Source organism: Mustela putorius, unplaced genomic scaffold, assembly GCF_011764305.1.
Source record: "Mustela putorius furo isolate JIRA1106 unplaced genomic scaffold, ASM1176430v1.1 tig00000698_pilon_pilon_pilon, whole genome shotgun sequence".
Lineage (NCBI taxonomy): Eukaryota > Metazoa > Chordata > Mammalia > Carnivora > Mustelidae > Mustela > Mustela putorius.
Window position 1 is genome coordinate 2257529 of NW_025421449.1, and position 13503 is coordinate 2271031.

Consider the following 13503-nt stretch of genomic DNA (forward strand, 5'->3'; position numbering starts at 1 on the left):
CGTGGAGACGCAAGGACAGCGCCACGGGCTGGGGATTCTTCCATTCAGTAGTTCTGTGGCTTAGGAAGGTCACCATCCAGAATCTGATCCAAAGGATAGACATGCCTGGGAGGTGGTTTCGGGGTGTGCTTAGGGAAGAATGTTCTAATTAGCGGAGCTGTTCAGACATGCAAAGGGTGGCTTCTGTAGACAGTGGGGGGGGGGGGAGCTGAGGACTCTCCCCAGAAAAGTCCAGGCAGAACGAGAGTGCCAGACAGGAGGGAGAAGAAACGTGACCTGCCTGGGTGAGCAGGGAGAGCTGATGGAGCTTGTAGAGCTCAAAGCCGTCCCTCCGTGCCTCATACCTTGCTGGGTCACACATCGCTAATCCACCACCACACTTTTTTTTTTTTTTTTTTAAAGTGAGAGAGCTGTGGGGAGGGGCAGAGGGAGAGAGAGAATCTTAAGCCGGCTCCACAGCTAGGGCTTGATCTTATGACCCTGATATCATGACCTGAGCTGAAATCAAGAGTTGGACGCTTAACCGACAGAGCCACCCAGGCGCCGCACACCCTGTCCGCCCAACCATGGTCTTTTAATGAATATACCCCAGGTCCTTCCCTGCCAGTTGTGGGTCTCGTGATTGGGCACAGTGACTCTCTCCAGGCCTCACCTGCCTGTGTGTGGACAGTCTAGCCTGTAAGACCGAAATCCCTTTATATCAAACAGCCTCCCCCTGGGAACCACCTATTCTAAACATACTGCTGGAGCCTAGGGGTGCACACACAGTAACCTGTCACTCCTTAGGGTGCCTAGGGAGAGGCCAGCTCAGGCCCTACAGTTGCTCCCTGACTGTTCAGACAGGGAATTCTGTGGGCCGAGGCACCCAGAGTGACATTCGAAAGAGTGGGATTCCTGGGCTGGATGGGCCTGTGTCTTTGGCTTGGGGGGCAGAGGGGAGCCCCCCTAAGAACCCCAGCACCCCAGCTCTGATAGTGGGCAGGTATCACACCTGGGCATGTGTGCAGAGATGCCCCATTTGTGTACCATGGCAGACACTGCCAGGCAGTGGCTGCACTGAGCCTGGGCTGCTGTAGGAATCCTTCCTAAAGTTGCCATCATCAGGACAAGGATCAGTGCCATTGGGCTGAATGGGTAATTTGAACACCGTTGGGAACCCGTATTCAGCCATCTCAGGCAGAAGTGCCATATCTCAAAGCAGGTCTGCAGAGCTCCAGTCCGGGCAGAGGGAACCAGAAGCCAGCCCCGAGGAAAATCCACTGGTCTTTAGGCTCCCCACAGAGCCTAGTGCAGGGTGGGATCGCTCTAGAGAGCATTTGGGCCCAAAGATTCTGGGGGACACGATCCCTCTGCTCATCTGAAAAATGGCAGTGCCCTGCCTACCAGTGAAAACAGTGGAAACGACCTGACCAGGAAATGCAAGGGACGATGGGGAGGTTGTCTCCCAGGGATGGCATTGACCCTGGCGAGTTCCTACAATGGAACTTAGGGGACCCGCTCCTCCTTGGGGGTCAGATGAGCTATTGGCTGTGCCATAGGAGTGGGCCAGAGTCAGAGTCCGGGTTCCTGAAAAGCCTCAGACGTCCACCTGAGGAGTCTTACCCCTTCTCCAGTCTCCCTATAGCCCTTCTGCCCATGAAAGTGTTGGCCAGGGCCTGGGGAGCCCAAGCCACGCTTTTTTTTTTTCTTTTTAAGATTTTATTTATTTTAGATGGGGGAAGAGCATAGGGAGAGGGAAAGAGAATCTCTAACAGACTCCATGCCGAGCGCCTGGCTCAACAGGAGGCTAGATCTCAAGACCCTGAGATCATGACATGAGCCAGAACCAAGAGTTGGATGCTTAACCGACTGAGCCCCCCAGGCACCCCGTCAAAGTGGTACTTTCTTAGCTTCTCAGAGGGTTGAGCTTGCATGACAAGCCGATGAACTAAATTCCAGAGTGACAACCCCCTATCAGCCGAGGGTGTAGAGAAGAAGTGGTCAACAGAGGGGCAAGTAAGAAAATACAAGTGAAATTTAATAGATTTGTAAATGTTAGTGTGACAATTTAGAATCATTGGGCGCCCTATGCACAAGGCAGCGGTTGGGGAGTGTAGCTCTATATGTCCTCATCAGCTCTTGTCCATAGGCCTCTGCTGGATGTATGGGAGAAAGATCTAGGGCTCCAGCCTCAGGGCTCCAGCCAAGTTGGAGAATGCAAATGGAGGAGGCAGTCAATACACATCAAAATGTCTCTCCACAGAAAACCATAAGAATATCTAACAATAGATTGTTTATGAATCACAAGACTCAGTGTTGGTAAGATGTCAGTTACTGGCGATGGACAATTACAGTCCCATAGTGATCTACAAATTTAATGGTAATTCAAAAATTTCAGCAGACTGTTTTTTGTTTGTTTTAGAATTGGAAAAAGTCATTAAGTTTTTATGGAAATAAAGAGTGTCTAGAATAGAATAGCCAAAACAATTCTGAAAAAAGCACTTGGTGGTTGAACTTACACTAACTGATTTCACAACCGTGAAATCACAACCACACAACCATGGTGCTGAGATAATTCAATTAGGATAGGTGAGTCTTTTCGATAAATGATCCGAGAAATTGGAGACTCCAGATGAACAAAAATAAACCTCAACCCTCGTATCCTATACAGAGATTGACTCGATCCAAATGGGTAATCCACTTAAAGGTATGAACCGAAACAGTAACACTTCCAGAAGGAAACATAAAAAATACCTTTGTGACTTTGGGTGAGACAGAGATAACAAAGAAGGTACTCGCCACAGAAGAAAGAAGGGACACATTGGACAGGTCAAAACTAAGAGCTTTGATTCCTCAAAAAGCAGTGGCAAGAAAGACAAAACACCAGAAAGTCTTTCTACATGTATATCTGGAATTGGACCCGCAGCCGAAATACATAATGAACTCTCCCACAATCCGATAAAAAATAGGCAAAGGGCTCGGACATTTTGCCAGAGATGTACAATGACTAGTTAAGCCCATGAAGAGGGCGCTCCCCATCATGAGTCATTAGTGAAATAAAAGTTCAAACCACAGAGGGATACTATCTCATACCTATGGGAAGCGTTAAAATGGAAAAGAAGGATCACATCCAGGGTTGGGACATCATTAGGCAAATGGAACTCTTTACTTGGGGGTGGGGACACAAAATGGTACAACCACTTCAGAAAATAGTTTGACAGATTTTTATGAGGTTAAACACACACTTATCCTCAACCTAGCAATGCCTCCCCTGTGTTGTATCCACACGAGGGAAAGGGAAACATCTGCCCACAAAAGGACCTGTGTGCAAATGTTCACGGCAACTTTATTTGACGTCTGCTCCACCTGGAAACAACCCAGATGTACCACGTCTACCAAACAGTGAATGGAGAGATGAATTGTGCCATATCTGTACAACAGAGTTGTACTCAGCAATAAAAAGGCATAAGCTACTCATATATACATGCATACATTGACCTGGCTGGATCGTGCTTCGTGAAAAAAAGCCAGGCCTCAAAGATTACACACTGGGCAGTTCCATTCATAGGATATTCCGATAAACTGTCAGGACAGAAAGCAGATCCCTTGTAGCCAGGCTGAGGGAGGGAGAGAGGGTTGGCTGGGAACTTCCTGGAGTGAGGGAGATGCTCTCACTCTTGATGGTGTTGGTGCTGCACATGACTGTCACACACTTTAAAATGGACTTTCTTGTGTGCAAATCAAATCGCAGTTAGAAAAAAAAATTGAAATCGAGGCACCTGGGTGACTCAGTCCATTAAGCATCCGACTCTTGGTTTTGGAGTCTGCTGGAGATTCCTTCCTCTCCCTCTCCTTCCTCCTCTGTGCCTCCCTCTGCTTGCACACACTCTCTCTTTCTTTCTCACTCTCTCGAAATAAATACATAAAATCTTTAAAAAATGTTTAAGTCACATAACCAAGGCAACGGGAGACACTCTGTCCACCCCGGATCGCTGAGATCACGCTGCCCTGTGTCCCTGGTGGAAAACATCTCCCCGTCCCCTCAGGGAACACGGATTCGTTTGATTCCCAGCCTCCTATCTGCAACCTGGATGGATTGGGAAAAGTCATTTTGCCTCTCTGAGACTTAGACCCTCTCCTCTGTAAAATGGGCACAATTCTTACCTATTGGATTGGTGATCATTATTGAAGGTGCTGAGTGCTGCGTCTGGCACAGAATTATTCCATTATAAGTAATAATTATTCCTTATCATTTTTAAAACATTTGACTCAGCCTACCAAGGCTGCCAGCAGCCAGCTGGGAAGTTCTTTTTGTATTTCTTTCTTTTTTTTTTCTCCTGCCTCTTGACCCCGCAAAGGCAGCAACAAGGACCCCAGGACTCCCTGCTTCTGTGGCCCTGGCTGGCATGGTGCAGGACGAACTTGTAAGGACAGCCCGAGATGCTCAGACTGAGCCTTTGACTCCCAGGAGAAGGGCCTGTTCCTGCTGCCACGGACAGGGTGACCGCCCAGGGCTGGCCATGCCTCATCTTCCGCAGAGGGACAGAGGCAGGAGTCACTGACTCCCAAGCTCCGAGTCCCAGGACGAGTGTGAAGAGGCGGGAGGTGGCCACTCTGCCCTTGGCTCGGGGGCCCCCATGCAGCCCGCCCCACCACGCCCATCGCCCTTCCAGCTTCCGCTCCCTCATTTGCGAAACGGGGGTGTGGAGCGGTTCACAGGACTGATTGGAGCAAAGGAAACCTTGTCTATGACTATGCTCAGCGGGTGAGGGGTTATTACTGTTCCTAAAAATGTGACGATGAAGAATAAAGCCAAAGAATGATGCCAAGACAAAGCTGGGGAGACTGGCTTGGGGCTCATTCAGTTCTGCCTCATGCGGGCCTGGCCAAAAGCCATTCGGCAGCTTCCATCCCCTTTGGGGAGAAGAGACCCTGCTGCCTTCCTCCCGCCGTGACTTCCGAGCACTCGGTGCGCTCGTGAGGTGATCTCCGGTCGCTGAAGAAGCCTGTCTGTCCCCCGGGCCATGCACCCCTTCAGGGTGGCTCTTGTCTCGTGAATGCAGTATTTACAGGGTAGATAAACAGCAGTGCCCAGAGATGGCGGGTTCTCTGCCTCCCTTCAAGGCCCCACAGGGCTCTCGTCCCCTCCCTAGGCCCTCCCTGGGAGCCAGGCCCTGGAAACCCAGAGGCAGCTGGAAGCCAGGGGAGGCGGGCCTCCCACTGGGTCTTGGAGCTGGTTTCAGTCCAGGAGAGAGTGTCTTCCTTGGAGGAGCCTGTCGCTGGCTGGATCTGTAAGAGGGCACTTGACGCCTTCTGTTCATATAAGATTAGCTGCAGGAGAATGTGCGGACAGGTCCGATCTCCTTGTACAAGTAGGGAAACTGAGGCCCAGAGAAAACAAAAGATTCTTCCCAACCCAAATCTTGTGGTGGCAAGGTCCAGGCGGGAATTCAGGGCTCCGTCTCCAGTTCATAGATGTTTCTGTGACTCTGGGAACTCCGTGTCACAGGGCTTGTGGGAGGGAGGGCCTCAGGCTGCATGGTGTGCCCCAGTGCTGGGGGTGGAGCTGACGGCCTTGTAGATAGGACCAGTGGAGCACCTTGCGGCCTTGTAGACACACGGTGGAGCACTGCCAGGATGATGTCGGGGACCGGTGGAGTCCTCCCTGTGAAGGAGAGCGAGGGAGAAGGTGGTCCAGCCTGCAGGAGGGGCCACGTCCTGCCCCTGTGGGCAGAGAGAAGCCAGGCTTCAGGAACTGGCCTCCTAAGCTCTCTAAGGGAGGCCCCACTTCCCCAAGACCTCTGCCTCCCTCCCAGTCTTGGTCCACCAGCCTCTCACGAGGTCTACTGATTTCCATGGCAGTGTCAGCCTCCAGCATGCTCTCCCTCCAACACACACCTGATTATCTCATCAGAAATGATTCTGATTTGGCCCGTCCTTCCTTCCTGCCCCTGGTCTGTCCCAGGCTGCTGCCAGGAGGAGCCTGGGAGAGTTGGCCAGCTTCTGCCCACCCTATTCTCACCCCCCGCAGTGCCATCCCTTTAGAGAGCCGTGCTAGTGGCAGGTAGAGTGAGGTTGTTGGAGCCACCGCAGGGGCCAGATCCCAGCCCACGACCTAGTTGCTGGAGCCCCTTCTCTGAGCCTCAGTCTCCCCCTTATAGAGCTGAGAGGGGCTCTGAATGAGCTCGGGCTTTGCAGGACTGGGAACAGTTAGCATTTCCCAGGCTTCTTCCTCTGTGAAGCCTTCGAGGCCACTCCTGAGCACCCAGGAGGCCAGCCCGCCCTGTGTGCATTTCTCTCTCTCCCCCAGAGTCTGTACTTATCTTTCTGAGCCCAGCACGAGCCCAGCACGAGCCCAACATTAGAAGAGGGCAACAAGTTCTGCTAGATGTGTTTCTTCCCATCCCAGCGTTTCCTGGGAAAGAAGATAGAGGGTATTGTGGGCCAAAGTGAGGGCAGAAAGGCTACTCTTGCTCAAAGCCTGGTCTCCTTGTTAACTCTTCCAGCCCCCATCATAGCTGCCTCAGCTGTCCCTTCTGTGTGCTCCTACAGCACTGAGGGCATCCGTCTTGGGTGTGATGCATCTGTCTCCAGCACTAACCCGAGAAGCCCCGAGAACCGGGCTGGCAGCTCTGAGCCCAGCACTCAGCAAGCACATAGTAAACGCTTGTGGAATGGCGAGCGGATGTGTGAAGCACAGAGTGGGCCACTCTGGGAGAATTTCCATCAGACCCTGGTGTGGACCAAAGCGTCCTGGGGTTCCCCCTCTTCCCTGAAGGATGTCTCCCCCTCCCGCAGTGGCAGACCCTGGTGTCTGGTGCACGGCGCTGGCCGATGCTACCATGGCCATGTCCAAGGCCGTGGGTGACCATGTCCAGCTTGCTGTCAACTCAGCACCCCTGTGAAAGGCAGCCACAGAGAACAGGACATATGTTTGGGGGGCAGCCCCAAAGGGGGACCTCTCTCATTTTGGGCCACATGCTCGCTCACATGGAATGATTATCCAGATCATCGGGGCCTTACCCTGTGCCTCGGCCAAGCACTTGCTGAGAGGAAGCTGGAAGAAATCCAGGAACCTCACCACCTATGTGGGGACAGGCTTGAGGAGACCCCATTTCTGGGGGGGCTCAGGACCTCCATCCCCAACCTCGGGCACCAGACTTGCCTGGGTTTTGGTTTTCAGTTTCTGTGTCCAGAGGCTCACATGGACTGGACACATCTGGAAGGTGCTTGCACGTTCATCATGGTCCTGCAGCACTTACCACAGTCGTGGGAGTGGGGGGCCTCAGGTGGTCCCCCCCACCACAGGCCCGGGCTCATGCAGTTCCCCACTTTTCCCTTACTCTTCTTTAAGGACTGGGCCTCGATGTCACCTCCCCTGGGAAGCCAGGTGAGTTCGCGATGCCCTCCGCTCATGTGCAGACTGAGCTTCTTTACGGACCCTGCCTTCACATCCCTCACTGACTCATGTCCCCTCCTGGGCTGGGGATCCTTGAAGGCAGGGGCCTGGTCTTTATTCAATCAGCATTTATGGAGTACCTACTGTGTGCACCAGGGCCACGCAGAGGTGGGCAAGACAGATGGGGTCCTTCCCTGCCTGGAGCTTATAGTTTGATGGGGAAGGCAGATGGAAAACACATTAAGAATGAAGCTGGGGAGGTCCTTACAGATTGTTGAAGTCTAGGAGGAAGAAACAGGTCATCTGTTCTTGAGGAGGATGAGAGGGGGTCTCTTGGAGGGAGCAGTGACTGTGCTGAGACCCGAGCATAAGAAGAAGCAGTAGGTGGGGCCCCTGGGTGGCTCAGTGGGTTAAAGCCTCTGCTTTCAGCTCAGGTCACAATCTTAGGGTCCTGGGATTAAGCACCACATTGGGCTCTCTGTTCAGTGGGGATCCTGCGTGACCCCTCTCTCTGCATGTGTCTCTGCCTACTTGTGATCTCTCTCTCTCTGTGTCAAATAAACAAAATTTTGAAAAAAAAAAAAAAAGAAAGAAAGAAAAGAAGAAGGAGCAGCAGGCAAGCTCCAGAAGAGCATCACCGCGGGCAGTGGGAACGGCATGAGTGGGTGCTCTGCAATGGGAACGGGACTGACTCCCCAACCATCCAGAGACGTGTGCATCATTGGGGAGAGAACCAGAGGAGGCCCTCACAAAGAAATGGGATGATGGCCACAGCTGGGCCTGTGGCTGGGGCAGAGTGTGGAGCCAAGAAACGATGGGATCTGGTTTGCATTTTCAAGTTGGCTTTGCAGGGAACAGGGAGGAAGACGGGAGAAAGGACGCTGCCATCAGCTCAGAAATGTTGCTGGCCTGGACCAGGTCACCTGCAACGGAAGTGGGTCCGAGAGTCAGATGGTGGAGGTGCGAGTCAGATGGTGGAGATGGATTGGCTGTGGGGTCAAGGGGATCCCCCAGGTTGCTGAGCCTTTGGGTGAGTGAGGGGCAGTGCTGGAAGAGCACTACCAGGTGGACATACAAGGTGTGAGATACTGGGAGCCCTGAAGTGGAGACATTGGAAGGCAGCAGCTCAGGGTAGAGGATAGGGCTGGGCAGGCAGGTGTGAGGGCTCTCAGTTTATTGAGGTGTCTTATGAGGAAGCTGGAAGGATGGCCACCAGGGAGAGAGCTGTTGAGGGGGAGCAGATGGCCCAGGCAGGAGCCTGGTGGGGCTCTGACAGTTAAAATTCAGGCACCTAAGTCATGTGTGTTGGCCCAGTGCAGGACACTGTGGGTTGTGAATTGAGAGCGAGGACAAGCTGGGCCTGGAAGACCTCACACATGTGTTGTGGGTTGAATTGTGTCCCCCCATTCATACGTTGAACACCTAACCCCAGTAGCCCAGAAGGTGTCCTTATTTGGAAATAGCCTTGTTGTAGATGTAATTAGGTAACAAGAGGTCATACCAGAGTTGGGGGGGGGCTCTAATCCTCATGACTGAGGTTCTTATAAAAAGAGGAAATTTGGATACGGAGACACACATATAGAGAAAGGCCATGTGAACATGAAAGCAGAGATCAGATGAGGCATCTTTAAGCCAAGGAATGCCAGAGATTGCCATCGAACCACCAAAAACAAGGCGAGCACCTGGAAGAGACTGTATCACGCAGCCCTCAGCAGGAATCCACCCACTGACACCTCATTCTCAGACTTCTGGGCTCTAGAACGGGGGACAATAAATTCCTGTTGTTGTAGTCACTCAGCTTGTGGGACTTGAGTTATGGCAGCCCTAGAAAAGAAACAAATTGGCCAAGGAATTCAGGGGAAAAAAAAAAAAGTCACATGCCAACTGTCCAGAAAACTGACACGGAGCCCACAGTGTGACCTTGGGCAAATCACATGGCCTCTCTGGGCCGTTCCAACTGTGACACACTGAGGAATGACTATGAAGGAGCCATGTGCTGAGTGGAGGAAAGCCACCAAGGAAGAAGGAGCTCTGGGTAGGGAAAACAGGAGATGCCCGGAGCCAGAGCGAGACTGGGCGTTACCAGGTCAGTGACATGGCAGGTGTGGAAGTGCTCCAAGGGGACTGCGGCCCAAGTTGTCCCCCAGCTCTGTCCCTGGCTGTGTTCAGGGTGATGCAAGAGGAGGGGCTCCGGAGAGGTGGCCCTCCAGCAGGTTCAGTCTCTGTCACTTTGCTGTGCCCGCCTGCAGCAGGGACATGGCCTGGCTCACCAGAGCCCACTTCTCTGCTGTCCCTCCCTAGGGCCCAGGACAGCTGCAGACAGGAGTGACTCCAGCAGGGTGCCCTGCTCCAGGGCTGTGGATGTCCAGGAGCTCTGCAGGTGGCCCAGGGAGGCCTCTGACTGAGCAGAGGTGGCTGTGCTCACCCAGAAGGGGCAGGGGAGGGAGAGCAGGGGAGGCCTTGGACGAGGTCACACTGTGGGGTTAGAGAACGTGGAAAAGGGTACAGGTCAGTAACAGAGGCTCTCAGCTCTGTAAGGATTCTGATGGGCCACACTTTGGGGGTATCAAGATCCTGGCCCAGCAGCAAATCCTAGGGAAAAGGAACCGGGGGGGTTGCTTTGTCTGTCTCTGAGAATAAGACAGAGGGAGGGGCCTCTTAGGGACAGGTCTTGGTAATGCCACTTAGGGAATCATGGATGCAAGGCCAGTGTCCCCCAGTACTAAGACTGCCAAAGGCTGGGAGCTTCTGTTCCAGAGCAAGGATAGTCTCTAAGGTCTCCTACAGAGCTGATGGAGAGATGGCCATGGGGAGACCATGGTAGGAATGCCACCTTAAGAATGTAAAATGCAGAGATCCCCTGTGCACATCACGATTGGACTCCTCATTGCAATTTATGTAGGAGCCAAATTCTGCATCTGGGTTAACACGAGGGATAGCGCAGGGGGTCCAAGATTCAGTGTGCAGGAGCTCCAGAAATCTGTAGACTATGGGAGTTGGGACAGTTCAAGGATGTCTGCCCTGGAATGCCATGCCAGCAGGACAGAGGGCCACAGAGCCACATGGAACTGAATGCAGGGTAGGGCCCTGGATCAGGGGTCTGGGATGCTGCTTTCTACCTCATGTATTAATACCGTCCATGGGTCTGACGCTGGCAGTTTGCCAGTTTGCAAAGTGCTTTCATGAAATAATTTCATTGTATGTTTGCCCACTTTCTGTGTGTGGAGACTGGTGGACTGAGAAGTAAAGGGACCTGCCCCCAGGAAGGCATTCAGAGCTGGACAGGAACCCAGGCATGGGTCTGGTCCCAGAGGGTCTGGATCTTGTCCCTTGCAGGCCAGGGGGTGAAAGGACTTGGCTAAGCCCCTGGACCAGAGACACGCAGGTGGTGGGCATTCTGCAGTATCTGATCGAGACTCCCAAGGGATGCACGAGAAGTATCTGCTCCCTCCCTCACTTCAGGTGCCAGAGGGCTTGGGGGAAGGCAGAGGTGTGCCGGGTTTGAGGGTATGGGGAAGAGAAGGGGGAGGCAGGGACCCAGCTCCTATTGTCTAGGAAATCCCAGGGCCTACACCTCAAGTCTTTTTCTTTAAAAAATTTACACAAGAAATTACAAGCTTGTTATTGAAAACGAATCTAAAAACCCCATAAAATAGAAAAGAAAATCTGTTTTTCTACTTAGCAGTAGCCTCTCTTAACCATTTAGTTATCCTTCTAGACATATGCAGATCTGTGCTCGGATGTACACACTTGCACACACACACACCTGGGCGTTACCATGCATGCCACCGGAAACTTGTTTCCTTCCCCCTCTAGCCCTGCAACAAAAGAAGGTCATCTTGGGGCCCCTGGTGGCTCAGGTGGTTAAGTGTCTGCCTTCAACTTAGGTTGTGATCTCAGGGTCTTCGGATCTAGTCCAGCATGGGGCTCCCTGCTCAGTGGAGAGTCTGCTTCTCCCTGGCTTGTCTCTCTGTCTCTCAAATAAATAAATAGAATCTTTAAAAAGAAGAAAGAAGAAGAAGAAGGAGGAGGAGGAGGAAGAGGAAGAGGAGGAGGAGATCTTTCCAACCTAAAATATGTCGAGGTGTGTCTTCATTCTCAATGATACCCCCTACCCCATCATATGGCTAGATAATCACTTATTTAACCATATCCTCTAGTACTGTAAATTGACATTGTTTCTAAATTTTGGTATCATAAAAAATGATGGAAGGTAAATCTCTTTTGGCTTACCTGGTTTTTCTTAGGAAACTCCTGGTTTCCAGAAGTGCATCTGAATGAAAAATGTACCGAAATCACATTCTGAGGGCCCTTGACGTACATTTCACAATTAAGCCAACTGGGATAGGTTGATCCAGAAAGGTTGTTCAGGTTTTAGTCTTTTCCATGGTGTAATAGGATGACAGCCCAAATATTCTAAATTTTGGTTTATACCATCTACTCTCAAAACATTTCAAAAAGTCTTAAGCATCCAAATGGACAACCCTACCAGAAATTTTTGACTTTGCTGTCTACTTGGCAAGAATCTGGCATTCCTAATGATGCTCCCAAGGGGCCTAGCACATTCGAGGGATCTTCTGGCATCATCTCAGCTGATTGTCTTGCTAAATGGCCAGGAGGATGTAGGGGACAGAACACTGGTTTGGGAGGCAGAAGACACAGATTCTAGCCCAACTCTGCCATCTTCGTGTCTGACGTGAGCGTTCTGTGGGTTGATGTGGTGAAGTTTGCACAGTGTGCATGTATGAGCAGGGAACTGGACTCTTGACAATGGGTAAGATGCTAAGTGTTATGTTAAAAATGCATACAAATCAACTGTAAGAAGTAATTTTAGGGACACATATAATAGGGAGGCATGGGGGACAGTCAGGGGCTGCAGGTGTGACTGATGCTTTGTCCCCTTGGAATGATGATGACCAATGATGGCATCTTGTAAAGGCCAATATTCCTCTCCCTCCACCTCAAGACCAAGGATTGGCCAAGTCCAAGGATCGGCCAGGTCCGAGTCTGTGATTGGCTCAGCTTGGGTCACATGCTTATCCTACCCCGGAACCAGTCACTGTGCCCAGGGATGGGGTGCTGTGATTTGGATGGAGCTAGGTTCAGGCCCACCCTGGACAGAGGATGGGGGACATCTGGACAACCCCAAACAATGGCTACCACAGTGCCTAAGAAGACTGGATCCCAAGAAGGACCCAGAGCCATCTGGGAGAAGATTGGAAAGGAACAATCTGTCCTCATGCTTCAGGCAGACACGCAGAAGGTAGGGAGAAATTTCAAGGTCTGGAGCCAGGAGAAACTTAAGAGTGACCTAGAGGTGGCCATGATGGCCAAATGGGTGTCCAGCCACTGCCACCAGGGAGTGCTGCTAAGCAACACATAGAGACTGCACAGCCTTTAGGGGCCACAGCCCGGGAACCAGTCTGGCCTCCAACCCACGTAGGATCTGAGGGCACAGGTGGCCTGGGGCAGGTGACGAGGAAGGCAGGCTGGACGCCGCTCACATTTCCAAGAAGGCCAATGACAACTTTGACCCGTGTACAGGTCTGGAACCTTCAAGTGCCCCCAGCTGGCTATCTCCCTAGGATTTAGCAATAATTCCCTTAAAACCTAGGAAGAGGATGGGGGCCTGATGAAGGGCTTTGAAGAGAGTCAGTGAGTGAGAGGAAACCCTGACAAGCTCTCTGATCTGAGAGATAGGGGAAGAGGAAGCGGGAGGCGGGGAGGGGGGTGAGTGGCTGGAAATGAGAGACAAGCAGCCTGGGGGTGGGGAGAGTGGCTGGTAAGGTGGCAAGGGAGCACTGACTGAGAAGCCCAACAACCCTGGATTCGATCCACTGTTTACTGGCCATGTGAACTTCAACATGTTACTTTTCCTCTAAGCCTCGGCTTTCCCACCTGTAAGATGTGGGTGAGGACACCTGCCTTACAGGTTATCGTGAGTGCTGAACGAGGTCAGGTCATCTGTGCAGGCCCAGCTCGACCGTCCACATGTCTGCACAATGGCACTGTCCCATGGGTGTGTATCACAGGGCTCTTTGCCATACTGTCCTTATGTGTGCAAGCTTCAGCTGAGTCCCTTTGCCTTTCTTCTTCCTGATAGACCACAGGGCTGTGAAGAAAGA